At 39.5% G+C, this 17,754-nt stretch overlaps 1 long non-coding RNA gene across 1 annotated transcript in view; it reads right to left on the minus strand.

Moving 5' to 3' along the window:
* Positions 1 to 721: 721 nt before the first annotated feature.
* Positions 722 to 17,754, minus strand: part of LOC102552490 (uncharacterized) — a 50,139-nt gene continuing 33,106 nt past the window's right edge. The window contains exons 2-3 of the long non-coding RNA XR_015625613.1: positions 11,644 to 11,729; positions 722 to 2,169 (exon numbers count right to left, since the gene is read on the minus strand). This is a non-coding gene — a long non-coding RNA (uncharacterized LOC102552490). The remainder of the gene's footprint in view (positions 2,170 to 11,643; positions 11,730 to 17,754) is intronic.

Raw genomic sequence — 17,754 nt, forward strand, 5'->3', positions numbered from 1 at the left:
TCTCCCTCCCCTCCCTCTCCCCTCCTCCTCCTGCTCTCTGTCTCATCTGTCTGGCTGTCTCTGTGTGTGCATGAATGTGTATATTTGCACATGTGTACCTGCTTGAAGTGTTTCAGTCACACTGCTTCTGACGACTTCAGAAGAATAACAGAAAGATGATACCAAACACTTCAGTATCAAGCAGTTTCTATTGAGCCAAATTTTTATTGCTTATAAACAATACTGAGTAATGATGGCATATCACAAACTAATTTTGTTTTACCTCCACAAGTATTGACTGCAGAACTATGTATTTGTTTGGGATGAAGCGTCAAGCAGCCCACATAGATTATTGACAAGTTTGTGTTGGAACTCGACTCCAGCACTGCTAAGAATGTTTTGAAGATGAGGATATTCAGAATCTAAAACCAGAGAATTATTTAGAAAACAACAGCCTGTGCTACCATTCCAGATTTGAGTAGTATGTTCCAAAATAACATGGTACTGGGAATGCTTTAAGAAAAGCAAGAGATTATTAGTCCCAGTGTGAAGATGTCAAAAATCTTGTATGCAGCATTACTGGGCATCATTATTAACTTATACACTTCCAGGATGCCAGCACTGGACTACATGAGCTCATGGAGGCACAGCAGCCCCATAGCAGTCTATCAATAACAGGGGTACCCTTCACTGACTGCTGAGGAAAACCAGAATCTCACTCAAACTGTCTTCTTTTTCTTAATTGATTTTTCAGGCTAGGTTCACAATGTCTCTGTGTCTCTCCCAAGTACTAACAATTCTCCCTAGCCTCCCTTTTTATACTCAAAGTGAGGGAGAGTTAGGATGGATATAGGTTTATAAGAATAATTCTACCACTTAGTCTCCTGCTAATTAGTGAACTGGGCTGTCCTTTTATTGGCAAATTGGAGTGAGATTGGGAGTTAGGACTATTCCATAATTATAAGGAAATTTACATGCTTAAAAAAAGTAACCCAGAAGTGCTCCTGAGCTAGAAGGCTGTGCAGACATGTTGACCTCAGAAAGGGGTAGGGTTAACCTTTATTTCCAGGAAGAGGTAGGCCTCCAGCTGTTGGGCGTGTTATGAAATGAAGACAGATACCTTCTAAAGTGTCTCTACCGACTAAGTCCATACTCCTTTCTCATATGTTTGCCACCTTCCACTGTTCTATTTTGTCAGGCTCCCTATGCTCAGATTCAGTGCAGATCAATGTCAGTCACCGGCTATTGCACACCTAGAAGCCTGTTTCCCCCTAGCTGTTGCATATTTCAGCCCACTGTGTTAGAATAACTGAGCCAGATTTTACTAGCCCCAGAGTATTCAGGCATCTCGCTATGTAGCCAAATATCATTAAGTGCAGTTTTTTTCTTTTGTGAGATCATCATTATGTGGTACACATAATGAATTCTTCCTACGGCCTACATCTTTAACACAGAAGACTCAAAGGTATGGTGCCATGATGCTTTCAATGTGCCTAAGGTTAGTAGTCTGGAACTTTTTTCTTGCAGATGAAAGCGTTCAGTGCATTGCTAAGTGTGGTTTATTTACTTGGAGGTTGAGAAGAGTATTCTTCAGTCTGTAGGTGGGAAAATACTCTTCTTGGGTTCTCACTACTTCAAATAAGGCAACCCTGCTATCATAGTTGGTGGATTCAGAGCACAGACTTCAACTCAGTTCAAATCCCTCGTCCTCACCTCTGCTCCATTTCTTCCATTCTTTACATAAATGTTTTCTCTTTGTTGTACACTATGATGTCCTTGAAGGGAGACACTAAATTTTATTGATTTACTTTTGATTCAGAACACGTATTATGAAATGATTCTGTAGTGGTAAATTGTGTAAATAAAAATGTACATAAATGTAGAAATAATTTTACCGAATGAATATTCACAAAGGAACATTGACAATTCATTTGTCTTTTGGAGGGATGGTCTTAACATTTTGAGCCCAATCGGACTTATGCTCTTATTTAAGAAAGCGTACAGTAAAATTATGCTGGAAACAAGTCACCATTTCTTCCTTTCAGCACATCCTTATCCTTGATCTTCCTTGGAGAAACTCATAGTCCTCAGACCGGCTGCTCTCACATGCATGATGCATTAGTGGACTACTGGGCTGATGTAATGATGAGCTGTCTGCTTTTCACAAAGTGAGATCTTAGAATGTTCTCTCTGCAGAATTTGGAGAAAAACAGAGTTCAAAATGAATGAGGACTGAATACAAATTAAGCTGTCACCTATTACTTATTTACCAAGAACTGCAGGTGGTGTTGGACACAGGACACATGTTGCCTTAAATCATAAATTAATATCACCACACTATTTTGCAAATTTGGAGGAAGAGAGGCTTATGGGGTAGGTTAATTTGCTATCAGGCCTCTGATGATTATTTCCTATAGACTGGGAACATGTTGGGATTCAGACATGGCAAGAGAAAGCTTTGCTGGAATGGGTTGCATATGTGTGGTGTCCACATTCTCCCAGGCCTCAGATGCTCGGTGAGGGCTTCTGTGGGCAGAACTCTGCTGAGAACGCAGTGATATTGGCAGAGACGGGAAGGATCCAAAATCCACTATTTGGCCACACCTCAGGAGCATTGGGTGCCCCTTGCTTAGGTCACACACTTGCACAATTTCTTTCATGGCTTCCATGTATGCTTTGTACAAAGTCTGTGGTCCTATCAAGGGCTGTCTAGTCCACCTTCTTTTTCCTGTTAACTCACTGCACACCTGTTCCCTGCCTTGGAGCTGGCCATAGTGCGAGCCATCAGTTCGTGCTCCTTTGCCTCAATAAAGGTTCTTGATTCTGCTCAAAACTCTCTTCTCCTGTGCCACCTACTTAAACCTCCACCGCCTTTTTCATTTTATATCTCCCAGCTATGCACATATTTCTCAAGACACTGTTGCTGTCCCAGGCAGCTGGTCCTCTGTGTATCATCAACACAGACAGACCTCTGGTCCTCTCCTTCAGAGCACCTCGATCACCATGCAGCTACACACTTGCACCTTCAGTTCGATGACTGATATTTGTCTTTCTCTTCAGACTGTAAATTCCATAAGAGCAGTGATAGGACAAGGCCTTACATGGTGTCTCATCACAGACACTTACTCTGGGAGCTTCACCTCAACCTCTCTGAAGCCCACTCTCCACTGTATGCGGCTAGTCTATGACAGCTAATAAATCCATGCTGGTGTGACTCACTTTCAGAGAATTGGCTCAGTTCAGAACCACACAGACTTTAGGACGGAGAACATGAGGAATGATATTGCAGACTCTCATAGTCTCAACTCTTTCAGCCAGGTTGGGGCTTCGGATGCACACTCCCGGTTCCTGACTCCTTAAAGAGCTTTTCAGGTCAGCCTGCCCATGTAACCAGGAGCTCATGTCCATAGTAATCATGTCTTCGATATTGTTGGTGGGTTGGGCAGTAGTAAGAGAAATGGTTTTAAAAGCATATTGCTTAATCTAAAGCCCAATTTCAGTACAAATTAGCTCTGATAATTTAGTGAGTTTCTTAACATCTCTCTAACTGGGACTTTGCTATATTTAAAAAGGACAAGCAAATAATATCTGATTTTGCTGATAGGGAACATACATGAACATAGTTTATATATAACAAAAACAAAGGGTTTAGAACACATTACCCGTTCTGCATACTTTCAAAACTTTAATTAGTTTTTAAACTTATTTAGGGTCTAGAACACAATGTACCTTTTCAAGTGCCAACACCTGAAACCACTTCCTGGGCGATCTCCTGTTATTTTATTTTTTTTGATAACTGTGGTTTCTGTCTCCCTTCTGATCTAAACATGTTTACCACTGATCTTACTTGGCTTATGATCACCCCTCACCCTGCCCTAGTTCCCAATGCAAAGTCCATGGTTCGAACTGTGGGAAATAGTCTTCTTGTCTCAAGTATGCTTCAGCTCTGTACCAAGAAAACTTATAGGTTAAATCAGTCATAGAAGACAGTGCTGGGAGGTGAGAGAGTTGAGCAAAGTGGCTTTTGTGAGTTGAAGAAAGACTTCATTACTCTGTGCTAACTATGGCTGCAGTTCTAGTATGAGATTTCGAACATAATAATCCTTCCCCTTTCCATCTGTTTGTGAACCTTTGGCCAGAAATCTGGCGTCACACAAACAAGGATGCCAATGAAATGACTCACCAAGATGAGTTTCCAGGGCATTCTAACAGTCACTAAACGTTCAGAATACCCATGATACAACTCACTGACCATATGAACCTTATCAAGAAGGAAGGCCCACGTGTGACTAATTCAATCCCACTTAGAAGGAGGAACAAAATAATCACCAGAGGCAGAAGGAAGGAGAGATCTGGGTGAGAGGAAAAAAGGGGCAGGATCAAGTATGGGGCAGGGGGTGGGGGGACAGGTGAGAAGCCCAGAGGCCCAGGAGAATGAATAGAAATATGCAGCAGTGTGGGAGTAGGGCACAGGGGAAACCTGTACAAAGTCCCAGATACCAGGGATGTGAGAGGCTCCCAGGACCCAAATGAGGATGGTCTTAGCTGAAATGCCTGACACTAAAGACTTTTGAAACTGTCATAGGAAAACAGTACTGTAGAATCTTCCTTAAGATATCTGCATATACATAAACAAACGTTTAAGTGGAATTACTCTGAAATGAGGGAGGCAGTGCATCAGTGCTTGGCTCCTCTTTTTAAGTTGTTGATCAATGCAGGACCAAAACTCCTCTCAAATTGCAGACTATTGCTATTGACCTTGGCTTTCCTCTAGAACTTGATGCTAAGATCCTATTGGTGAAGATATCACATGCTTGAGTAGCATGAGATAGATAGATAAATAAAGCTAGTACTGATCTGGAAGCTTCTTCCTTACTGGCTAGCTTTCTTAGTGATAGAAAGTACAACACACTCTATTGAAGGAGAAAAACAATGACTAGTCTTCCCCAGCTGTGAATCCTGTGAGGCACAGTAAAGACCAATCTTGCAAGATATGCTTACTTTAGTAGCGACAGGAAGAGTAAGGGAGTTAGCAAAATCTTTCCCATTGTATTTAAAGCCTGATCCACAAACTGAAACTCATGTCTAGCACTGGACTCCAAATCCGCAGATAGATACGTTTTAGGCATTGGGGGAGAACCTACTATTCTTATTCTGTTAACGAGACATAGTATTAAATTTTTATCTATGTTTTTATGTTTATACCTATAGATTGGTGCATCTCTTATCAGAGAAGTCTTTTTTTTTTCAGTAGATCACAATTACAACTTGTTAGGGTACAGGAGAATAAGAGACTATGAGTAGTCAGTTCTAAGTGTGATGTCTATATCACACCCCTCACCCCAAATCTGAGAGATGTCATAGAGGAGGGATGGTAGGACAGTAAGCTCGAAGTAGTGGGTGTCTACTGCAAAAAGTATTTCCTAGACATAAAAAGGCTCTTACACACTATGGACTCCCAGTGGCTGTGATTTCATGAACATCTGCTTGAGATTAATACGGTCAAGATTTCAGCATGGATGGGAGGGGAACTCAAAATCCCACCCCTAGCTGAGGAGTTATTACCTGGTGGGGAAAGGAGAGTCTTCTCTTTTCAGGAAAGTGGGCTCTGAGGTTACTCATAGTCTAATAGATGGTCTTACACCCACGGACATTTAGGGAGCCCTATGTACACTCAATGGGTTTTGAAAAGGAGCACACTGAAGGAAAAGTGGTAGGTGAATAAGGAAGGAATTAAAATGAAGAAATGGAGTTTGGATTTGATCAAAACACATTGTATGCATATATAAAATTCTTAAATGATGAAAAAATTAAAATGAGACTAAATAAAATGTGTTTTTTCTGCAAGTTTTTAAAAAATAAAGTTAATTATGAGTAGAGTTAATTGTGGGGGAAGCAATCTCTGTAATGAGCTAGAAACCTAGGATAATGAAAACTCCCAGGAATCTACGAGGTTGACCCTAGCTAAGACTCCTAGCAATGTGGAGTATAAAGCCTGAACCAGACATCATCTATAACTAGGCCAGACTCCCAACGGAGGGATTGAGATATCAACCCAGTCACAAAACATTTGATCTATAATTCGTCCTGTCTACAAGATGTACAGGGGTAAAGATAGTGCAGAAATTGAGGGAATGGCCAGCCAATGCCCGTTTCACCTTGAGACACATGCCGTGAGAGGAAGCCCACTCCTGACACTGTTAATGATGTTCTTCTCTTCTTGCAGAAAGGAGCCTAGAATAATCACCATCAGAGGGGTTTCATCCAGGAACTGATGGAAACAGATGTAGAAGCCCACAGCCAGACATTAGGCAGAGCCTGGGGAATCCTCTGGAAGAGGTGGAGGAATGATTGCAGGAGCCAGAGAAGTCAAGGACACCAAAAGAAACCTACAGAATCAACTAACTGGGCCCATAGGGGCTCACAGAATTTGAGCCACCAACCAGAGTGCATACATGGGACTGACCTAGATCCTCTACACATATGTAACAGTTGTGTAGCTTGGTCTTCATGTGGGACTCCTATCAGCAGGGTGTGAGTGGGGAGCAGGAGCTGTCTCTGACTCTGTGGCCTGCCTTTGCACCCCTTTGCCCCTACTAGGCTGCCTCATCTAGCCTCAAGAGGGGTAGATGTACCTAGTTTTACTACAACTTAATATGCCAAGGCAGGTTGATATCCATGGGACACCTCCCCTTTTCTGAAGAGAACCAGGAAAGGAGTGGATAGAAGGGGAGGGAAAGGGAAAGGACTGAAAGGAGAGGAGGGAGGAAAAACTGAGGTCATAGTCAGAATGTAAAGTAAATAAATGAATTATTTAATTAAAATGGAAAACAACAATAACAAAATAAAGACAGTTAAGATTTTTATATTCCATTCACTTGCTTACCAAATAGCTAGACTACTTCAGGTGCTATCACTGGACAGTTGAATTTTTAGATGTTTTATGGTAGATTTTTTGAAGTTCATTTATGAAGTCAGATATGTCAAAAATTGGGATAATTAATATGTAGCATAAATCATGGCATGTATTGTGTCAGATGTAGTCTGAAAATGTTTGGTAATCCTTTTTAAAAGTTTAGTGTTGGCATTCATTTTGATTTCCTAAAAAGATTTATATATGACTTTGCTAGTTTAATTATTAAGGTTTATCGTGTCCTTGCTTCTATTTACTTAGAGTTTATTGTGCCCATTTTTCTTCTAAATCTTAAGAAGAAGTATATAAAGATGCGAACTTTTTTTATTTAAATTTAAACCTCAGTATCTAGTGGTAAAATTATCCCCTACTGGTGGCTTAGCTGTGTCACCAACACTTTGAAATGTTGTACATCCATTATAATTACTGGAAATGTATTAATGATTCCTGTGATTTCCTTTTTTATCCAAATAGCTTTTAAAAGTATTTTAGTTAATTTAAATATTTACACAGATACGTTTTATTGTATGTGTCTTTCCTTTAGCACCAAGGGATTCTTGCTGCTACAGAAGAGATGTTCACCACGTGCACAGCCAGCTCTGGGTCAAGGATCCACAGTGATTTACCTTCTCCATTACAAGGATTTCTGTACGAATCATGTACTTCTCCTTGTTAACCTGCCTTGCAAGCTCCATGAAGAGCATTAATAGCTTCCAACTCTGATTTACAGCATATGAGTTGTTTCCTTCCTGGGTTGCATCTGCTTGTGACAGGCAACGACCTTGAAAGTTCCCCCCAGACAGGGCGTTAAGAAAACAGGTTTCTCTCATTATTAAAATTATGTACTGATACCCTACTCTAATTCCTCCCCAAAACTTACTTCATTCATTTTCCACGGCATTGTAGAGAGATGAAGTGTGGTCTTAAACATCAGTAGAATTAAAAAATGGTTTGGGAAGTTGGATTTAAATGAACACCTTTTTAGTCTAACATATTGCACTTAGTTTATTTTTATCAGAGCCATGTTCATGTTTTTAGCTTTCCTTTTCATGTCTAACCATAATTTCTTTATGTGTATGAACTTGGAAGGGAAAGTATTGTTAATTCGTTTCCCCATGGACAAGCGCTCATCACTGGGCAACGAGAATACATCTGTGAGTCTATGTAAAAGCTTTTAAACAAGACTTTCACTTGAGGCTGTTAAAAGGCGATGCAAAGAGGCAGAACAGAGGAGTGAGTTTAACTTCATAGCAACCATTAGTGCCTTTGTAACTGGTCCACGTAAGCACAGCATTATCATCTCACCAGTTGTGGGCCTTTTCCTGGGGAGGCATGGACAAATGCCTGTTCTCCTAGACAGGGGGAAGGGGGAAAGGACAGGGGGAATGCATGGCAAACAGGGCTCTGACAGACCTTGACTTTCCCCTTCTTCCCTCTTGCTTGCTGAAAAATGTTAGATTAAATTTTTAAAGCTGGCCACTGAGGTCCATTCTTTTATTTATCCACTTCCACCTCCTGAGGCTGACTACCAAGGTCCAGCTTTCAAACTATTGAAGTCCAGCAATCAAAAACTCCCCATGACTGCCCTAATTAACCTAGTCTAATCAAAATTAAACACCTCAATCTAACATGAAGTTTCCCCTTTTACCTTTTAAACTGCCATTTGCCTATGGGTCAGGTCTATATCCTCTCTTCAGACACAATCCTTTTCCCCTCTAGGACAAATATTCCTCCCCTGTCCCTTATATCCTTCTATTTCTTTCTCATCCTCTATCTCCTGTTCTTGTTTCTTAATCCATGTTCTTTGTACCTCTGGGACAAATAAATTTTCTTTGTGCTGAGAACTTGGTCTTGGAGTATCTTGAGCTGAACATCAATTTCTTCACAGGGAGCTTAAGGCAGATAAAATAAATGTTTCCTCTAATGTCTATCTTGGCAAACCAGTGGATATAATTGGGGTTGTTTACAGTGGCATGGTCAAAATCAACCTACAGGATTGTGGGCAACATATGGGCAGATCATAGGGGAGTTGCTTCTAGCTCAGTAATTTCCTCCCACACCTCTGTAAGGGAATGTTATTAGGCACAATCCTGTGAGATCTATGGAGGAGTTAGAGAAAGGACTGAAGGAGCTGAAGGGGTTTGCAACTCCATAGGAAGAACAACAATATCAACCATCCAGACCCTCCAGAGCTCCCAGGGGCTAAACCATGATCCCAAGAGCACACCCGATGGGCCTATGGCTCCATCTGCATATGTAGCAGAGGGTAGCCTTGTAGGGCATCAATGGGAGGAGAGGGCCTTGGTCCTGTCAAGGCTCTGTGCCCCAGTGTAGGGGATGTTAGGGCAAGAGGGTGGGAGGGAGTGGGTGGGTAGGTGGGGGAGCACTCTCATAGAAGCAGGGGGGAGATAGCGGGTTTCTGGAGGGGAAACAGGGAAAGGGGATAACATTTGAAATGTAAATAAAAACATATCCAATAAAAGAAAAAAAACAAGATCAGAACAGTGAATTCTGAACTATTCCAACTTCTGTTGACCTATGTAGATTTATCAGTCAGCTATAATTTAAAATCATACACAGCAGACCTTTTGGGGAACAGTTGTGCTTTCTACTCTATAGGATATAAAATAAGCAACCAAAACACGGGAAGAAATCCCAGGCAGAATTATATGCAAAATTCAATGATACCAAAAGAGGGGCACATTTTGTGAAACAAAAATATTGGAAGGTAATGAGAACGTTGAAGGATGAAACTGGGGTTGGAGTTGGGTGGGAGATCTTTTCACAGAAAAGCTGTTGTCAAAGGAAGATTATATAACATTTGCTAATTGACAGCCTAAAACTTGTGGTTTCCACCCCCTGTTAGTGATGTTTTTTTAAACAATAGGGTGTTGTCTAGTGTGATATCCTGTTGCTTGTCTCTTTGTGCATTATCTGCTGTGGCTTTTGCTGCTTTTCTCAGTAGATGATATGATCTTCTAGGAGACCCCGCCCTATGCTTCAGTTATTGCCTCCTTAGGTACAGGACTATCCATGGGACCTGAGCATCCAGGGGTAGGATGGCTTCATACTCAAAGAGTAACCTTGGCTATAGGTCCATCTGGACTTCTACAGAATAGAAAGAGCTTCAGTGAAAATATTCACAACCTAGTTGGTTGTACACAGCTCTTTGGAACTAAATAGCTTCAAAAACAATTCTGAATTTTAGTCTTTAAGGACATATCTGAGCACCCCTTAACCCTCTATCCCAGCTATGCTTACAGAGACAAGAAATTCAAAGGCCTATCAAACAGAGGGACTAAACAGCTATATCAAAAGAAACCATTGTATTAGAAAAATAACTCAGATCATTAATTTTATTTTTGTCTTCAAGAGGGAATATAATTAGGCACAAACTCCTAAGGATAGTTTCCTAGTTCCTAGCAGAGAAAGACACATGAATGGATTGAGTACCTGTCCTTATTTGGAAAATACAAATTAAGTAGTGAAATAAGCTAGTATATATTATGTGTGTATGCATGTGTGTATTCTCATGTGTTATTGTGTTATTTTCTGCACATGAGTGATCCTTCCAAGAACTGACAGAGGCTTGCTGTCTTTTGGACAATAAGAATGCTGCTCTTAATTTCCTCTTCTGGCTGAGTGGTGCTCAGTAACTGGGAGTAGAAGTGGGTCTTAAAAGTGTACACAGCATTACCATCTCTTCTAGAAGCTTTTCTATTCAAAGCTAAACTCTTTTTCCTTACAGTTTTTGTTTTATTTTATAAAAACATTGAATCTATTTGTTGTGTGTAAAATACGTAACTCTATGCCTTTCAATCTATTAGATAATTGAACAAGTCTTTGTTAAATAATCTATCAAACTGGTAAGACTTTCCTTGGAGCATTTCGTAAAACAGTATGCTGCATTTTCATCATTTCTGCTTCCATTCATCTTTCAACTTCCTCCAGGTTTCCCCTATAGCTCCCTCTCTAATTGATACCCTTCTAATATTTATACAAACATACATGCATTTATATATAAACACACACATGATTAGACATTTTTATGACAGTCTTTACATATGCCAGAGTCAATGCTAAGACTCTCCATTGTGTTCCACTATTTCTCTGTTAGTTCCATATGTATAGCACAATTTTTTTCCTCTCTACTCAAAATTTCTTCTTATTAGCATATTGGGCTAGAAAATTCTTTGATGTGAAGTCTGTTCTGCACTGTGTAGGTTATTTAGCAGTCTCCATGACTACTGTTAACTAGAAATTGGTGGTTTCATCCCTAATCCTCAACTAGGTTATAACAAGTGAAAAATAAAAACCTTTCCAACATTATTATCAAATATCCCTTGGCATACAGAAACCACCATTGTTTCAGCCTTGTATTGAATTTTCTGAATCAGCTAGAAAAATTCCCCTTTCACCCCAAATAAACAGACTGAGATGAAAACTTTAAGGTTATTGCCATTGGGAGAAACTTTTGCTTCCAAAGTGTTTCTGTTATTCTTATGAATTCATGGTTTTAGTTGTGGTTCACAATCATTTAGAAAAATCTATATAATTTATATGTAAACTTAGGAAAACAGAATTTTAAAGTGCCAATTACTCCATAGAAAATTGTTTGTGCAACAATATATTCATATTAGAAATTGACATCTAGCTATGCAATTGGTTATACGTTTACTGGGAAGGTTTTTGTTATTGTTGTCATTTAATCCACATTATTATTCTATGGGCTAGACAGAAAGATTGCTTACATTTTACACTCTACCCTCAGATGTTCACTGATCGTGCTGGCTTGGATTTGAGGCTCTTTCTTTCATTATCCATCTCCTTTGAAGGCCTAAAATTTGGAAAACAAGATAAGAAAATATAAAATATAGTGTTAGGCTTGGCTACATTTTACAAGAAGAGCTAAAAATGAAATTTTCATTTTCTTCCTTTTTCTCTATAGTTTTTAAACTTTCTTTCTTTATCTCTTGGCCCAGAAATCCCACAAATTTCTTTCAAGTGGTTCTCAGATTGATTTTGTGAGCCCAAGAAGCAGCTGTACTTTGAATATATTTGAACATGACCCCATAGTTAGTGATGCTTGGGCCACAGACAGAGGCACTGGTATCTCATTCATTTTAACGGGTTCTTACTCATTGCAGAACTGATCAGCAGTGTGTAATAAGATAAATAACACGATTGTGATCTGAGGATTGCTGTGGTTGTGAACCATTAACTTTTTCTTCTTCCTTTTGGTGTCTATGTGAGTGGAAAGGAAAAATGTTGGATACAAAGTTTGCGACCTTAGATCTTTTTGACAAAAATTCAAACTGTAAATATTAAATCAATGTTTGTAAAAAAAAACAAATTCAGAAAATTCTTTTTTTTCTATCTCTAGATGTGGGCATAAAAACTTATTTTGGTACCAAGCAGTGCTAGTTCATGCCTTTTATCTTAGCTTTTGGAAGGTAGGCAGATCTCTGGGCTTGAGGCAGCCCAGTCTACACAGTGAGTTCCAGGACAGCTATGGCTACACAAAGAAAGCCTATTTTAAAACAAACACACAAACAAAACCAACCAAGGAACAACAACAAACAAACAAAAACTTATTTTACTAAAATCATATGAGGAAGGTTGCAGGTGAGAGAGACAGTAATGGTATATCACCCAGGAGGTGGGGAAAGCATGGGTGGACAGATCCAGAACAATGGGGAAGGGAGGAAGGATTAAGTCAGGCAATAGAATACCATAACTGGGAACAAGGATGGGCTACAGATGTGGCTTGTGTCCAGTGGAATTCTAGTTCAACATAGACCAGAAAGGATGTATTAAGAAGAGCAGACTGAAAATCCACTGGCTTAGTAACATCATGGAAAACAGTCTGGAAAAAAAAACAAATGTTGGCTTCTGTCTCTGAAGAGAACAATGTAATAAATACACGAAGTTAGATGGGTGTGCTAAAAAGACTCTTAGAAAGTCACGAGGAATGTGAACAGTGAAAAGTTCCACATCTCAGATCTAAATAAACAGGCTGAGATAAGAACTTTGAGGCTATTGCAGGTGGGGGAGAATGTTTTGATCTCAAAAAAGTTCTCAAGAACTTCAAAGTAGAGCAGAATGTGATTTTTCGTGTAGGGGAGGAGGAAGCTGAATTAAACAGAGGATTTTTTTTTGAGAGATGAAGGTATGCAAGCAGGATGAGCAGGGGACAAAATCAGGTTGTTTTAGTGTTTTCCCTTTGCTGGGTGGTCTGCTCTTAGAATAAACTGTTTAGGGAAGGTGGTTCAGCCATTACTGATATAGTCTGTGTTAAAAGTTAAGGGAAGTCAAACTTTGAGAGCCCGAGTAGAGTTTTGGTTAAGCAAAAATTCAATGGGTATGTCAGAGGCAGTTTTCCAGGGTCACAAGGCCAAATGCTCTTGTGTGTTTTGAAGTAGTATGATCAGTGAAGAGCACCATAGAGGCAAGCCTACCAGTAGACTTAAGGAAGGGAATAAGAGAAGGCCAAGACTAAGAGCTGCATGAAACAAAACATAATGGTTTTAGCAGAACAACATTTCAGGAAGAGGAAAAGGCCAGGGTAAGGTATCGAGGCATCCAGGGATATTGATATCATGAAAGTAAAATTATGGATTCTGCTTTCCAAAGCTTTCTCCAGTGAAGCCTGCCATTTAATCTGGTCCTTTGATTTGTTACCTCTTCACATCTTGCTGCATCTTCACGAGTCACTAGAATGGATTTCTCCATGCATTAAAATCTTTTAAGGCCTTAGGATTGCTTTAACAAATATAATGTAGCATGAGTTTTGCTATGCCAGTGACCTCCGGGTATCACACTAAGTTGGTCTTGGTAACTTTTTTCTACCTCTTGCCCTGTCATATTTCTTTTGGAACACTGACTCTCAGAATAAGGGGTTTTATAGTCACTCTGCTCTGAGAATCTCAAGATGGGGAGAAGCCATTGGCGAGCTTTAGTTCACGTAGCTCGAGTCAGACTTCCAGAACAAATTATGAGACTGAAGAATGGTCTACCTTTAATGTCAAGCCCAAGCAGCCTTCAGACAGCTTTGGACTTAGCTTATGCTAGGCTATAATCGCAGAGAGGAATCTTGAGCAAAATATTTGAAACTGGGGATGGGGTTTTAGCTCAGGGGTAGAGTGTTTGTTTGCTTCTGTGTGTCTCTATGATTAACTATCAAGTACCATAAAAGGAAGGAAGGAAGGAAGCAAGGAAGGAAGAAAGAAAGGAAGGAAGGAAAAAAGAAAGAGCTCATCTGGTCAGTCAACAACATATAGAACCAGATAAAGAGAGTATTAAATTTTTATCTTTAAGACATTTAATTTTGAAATGGGTTGGTATGGAGCAATACTCAGCTATAATAAATAACTAGCAAATGAGTTTGAGACAAATGAACAAGGGAAAGCCTCATATACACTGACAAAGAATATAATGGGAGGCACAGGTTCAAAAAGGGGGTTGGGGTAGCAGATACTAGATATCTAGCAATTGGGATTGTTGGACAACATAGTTTTAGAGATACTAAGTGTGTCAGGGTTAAACTTATGAACGAGAGAGTCACCAGCACCTGAAGTTTTTTAATCAGTGAATTAATGAGATCACAAAGGTAAGCGAACATCCTTAGAATAGAAGAGGACCAGTATCATTTTGATCAGAATGTAGTTGAAGACCCCTTTTCAGCATCCCAAGGTATAGTGCTGGAGAAAGGATAGAGACAACAAGGTAGGCAAGAAGTAACAAATGGGGAATCTAGAACCTTTAGGGAAGTGTTCAAAGGAGGAAGAAGCTTGGGGATCCAGTACTGCTAAGAAGGTTAACTAGGAGGAAAAGTGAAATTGACCTCTGTATTGAGCAGTATGGGCTCAGCTTGCCTGCCCTAATATTTCCTGTTCCTTCTACAAGCAGTGCAGTTAAGGATTTCGTATGCATCAGGTACTTCTAAGCCTTGGAGACAGTAGGCCAAATGAAATGTTCCTTCCAGAAGTTTATGAGTACTCAACCAGTGAGACAAGATTCACTGTACAATACCTACATGAAAGACATTGTGCTAAATACCATGAAGGATAGAACTGTGAGGAGAGAAACATGCTTAGCTTAATTGGAAACATTAAAAAAATAAAACCACAGGCTATTAAATCATACTATAAGCAAACTGTATAAAACATTTCACTTCAATAAGTGACAGTAGATAAGAGACTACATTCTGTAATCAAGGAATCAGGAACACAGTTTGGAAAAATTTAGAAAAAACCTGGAAAAGCTTCATGAAAATAAACAGCACTAGAAAAATTCAGGGGCAGGGAACATGTGGGCATGCAGTAGAGGTCACTAAATGACAATCTGAGAAAAAGAAAATGGATATAGATAGTAAATCTGGAAGAGCAGATGAAATGGGACATGTTCCTAAATAAGGAAGTCAGTAACAAAAGGACAAGTGTGCATCGATATGCATTATCCAACTTATGTGCGGTATCTAAAATGATTAAACATGTTATTGATTTTAGGCATTCTAGGAACTTCTTGGAACACTGTCTTTGAAGAATAAATGGGACTTCTTTACATTTAGAAATGTGTAGCCTTTTTTAATGAAAGTGCTCCTCTAGGTAACCAGATCCCTTGCTGTCCTTAGACTTTCCACCAAGAACCAATATCTCTACCTTCTAGAAGTATGTCATCTTTTGGCTTCTATGTCTATATTGACAAGACTTCCCAAGAAAAAGTGCATCCCAGTTCTCTAGACTGTCCAACCTATGCGAATGTTGAATGTAATAGGGCACATGTAGATTATGAGACAAGATGATCCTCTAAGTATCTGCAATGCCTTTGATCAATCTCAACTTTCCTCTAAGACACATGCTCCAAAGCACATAGGAACAGAAGGGACATACCATGCCATAAGAAAGACTGTACAACACATGTATACATGTTGTTTTACTACATAGGAATGACAGAAAGCATTTCCACCAAAATCTTATTCAATATTATTCTCAAAGTCTAAATTGGGCCACTGAGACAAGGTAAATTGATAAAAGGGTATAAACAGAAAGGAAGAGCTCAAAATATCCTTATTTGCAAACAATGTTGTCCTACACAATATCCTGTACGTTGAAGGATCATAAAAATTACCAGGAAAATCTTGGTACTTGATACTTTCAACAAAGTATCAATATTCAAAAACAAATACACAAAATAAGTAGCTTTTTAAAAAAAATATGCCAACAATCAACTTCCTGAGAAAAAAATCAGGAAACAGTTCCCTTTGCCACAGGTTTAAGCAAAACCAAAACAGCTAAACAAAAGCAAGACAAAAAAATCAAAATGAAACAAAGTAAGAAAAAAAGAAAGAAGAAAAAGAAAAACTCCCAAGTGGATCAGCAGCGTCTAAAATGAAAACTTTAGTGCACTGAAGAAGTAGAGTATAGAGGGCACTAGACCATGTGATGGCATCCATTCTCACAGCTTTTCAGAATGCACATTGGGAAAGTGTTTGTATTACAGATCAAATCTGTAGACTCAGGAAATCCCCATTAATATTCCAATGACTTCTTCACGCGCTAGAATAACCAGTCCCAAATACCCAAAATTACCAGAGCAACCCTTAGCAGATGAACCAATGTTTGGGGCATTGTGTTGGGGCATCACAATACCTTGTACTGATTCAAAAATAGACCAAAGGAAAAGGAGAGAAAGCCCAGGATTAAGGCCATGTAGCTTGCAGCAAACAGAAACATAGAAATAAAACAACTTCTTCAAGAAACTGTGCTGAGAAAACTGGAAATTCACCTAGAAAAATGAAAGTAGATTTACCTCCCTTCCTTGCACAAAACCAATTCAAAACTGATCAAGGCCAATGGAAGATCTGAAACAGTGAGACTACAAAAATATAGGTAAAACACTCCAAAATACAGTTGACATGAAGGGCTTTCTGACAAAGGATGCCAATGGCATAAGAAATAACCCCAAAAACTGATAAATGTGGCACATTACATTATGATGCTTTTTCACTAAAAACAAACAAAACAAAACCAACAAACCAAATCAAACCAAAACAAAACACAAATAGTAGAGTGAAGAGACAGAAAAATCAGGAAAGTCTTTGCCAACTTCACATTGACAGGAGATTAATATCTAGGTAGGATATACAGAGAGCCATAACAATCAAACACTAAGATTTATCCAATCAATAAATGGTCTTTGGAACTGAAGAAACATTTCTCAAAGAAATAAAAATGGTCACAAACTCTGATGACACTCCACCGCTATTACTTCGGTAAGTGCGCATATTATCAAACTGCTTTTTAAATATTTATCTTTGGATATGTAGATTTGTGCAGCTCTCAGCCCGCATCAGTGGAATTTCTTTTTGCTGGGAATGGCAGTTAATATAAAGAATTACATTTAGTAAATAGAGAGAATAAGGGATGGAAGAGCCCTCAGCTTATGTGGGGCATGTATTTCACACCCCCTACCTCAAGCCTCAGTAACATCAGCAACCATGGAAAGATTGTTGGCCAGAGACGGTGGTGGTGGGGGCTGTCATGAAACAAACTGGTCATGATTCGGCCATTGTACCTGTGAATTCACAGCAGCAGTGGGCACCTCAGGGGAAGCCAGTCAGAATTCCCGAGTAGGGTGTAGCTAGCTACCCATCTTCTGCCATGTTCCCTCCATCTTAAAAGGGTTCATAGAGCTCTTACATACTTTCCACCCACCTTTCACAGTGTTCCCTGTCTTACAGGGGATGGTATAAACGCGTTGTTTAGGGTTGAGCCTGCAAATGCTGCTTAGTTCCTGCTCAGCTAGGAGTGTCTGCAGTCACCATCTCTCTCTCTCTCTCTCTCTCTCTCTCTCTCTCTCTC

The sequence above is a fragment of the Rattus norvegicus genome, chromosome 7 (assembly GCF_021556685.1).
Source record: "Rattus norvegicus strain SHRSP/BbbUtx chromosome 7, alternate assembly SHRSP_T2T, whole genome shotgun sequence".
NCBI lineage: Eukaryota > Metazoa > Chordata > Mammalia > Rodentia > Muridae > Rattus > Rattus norvegicus.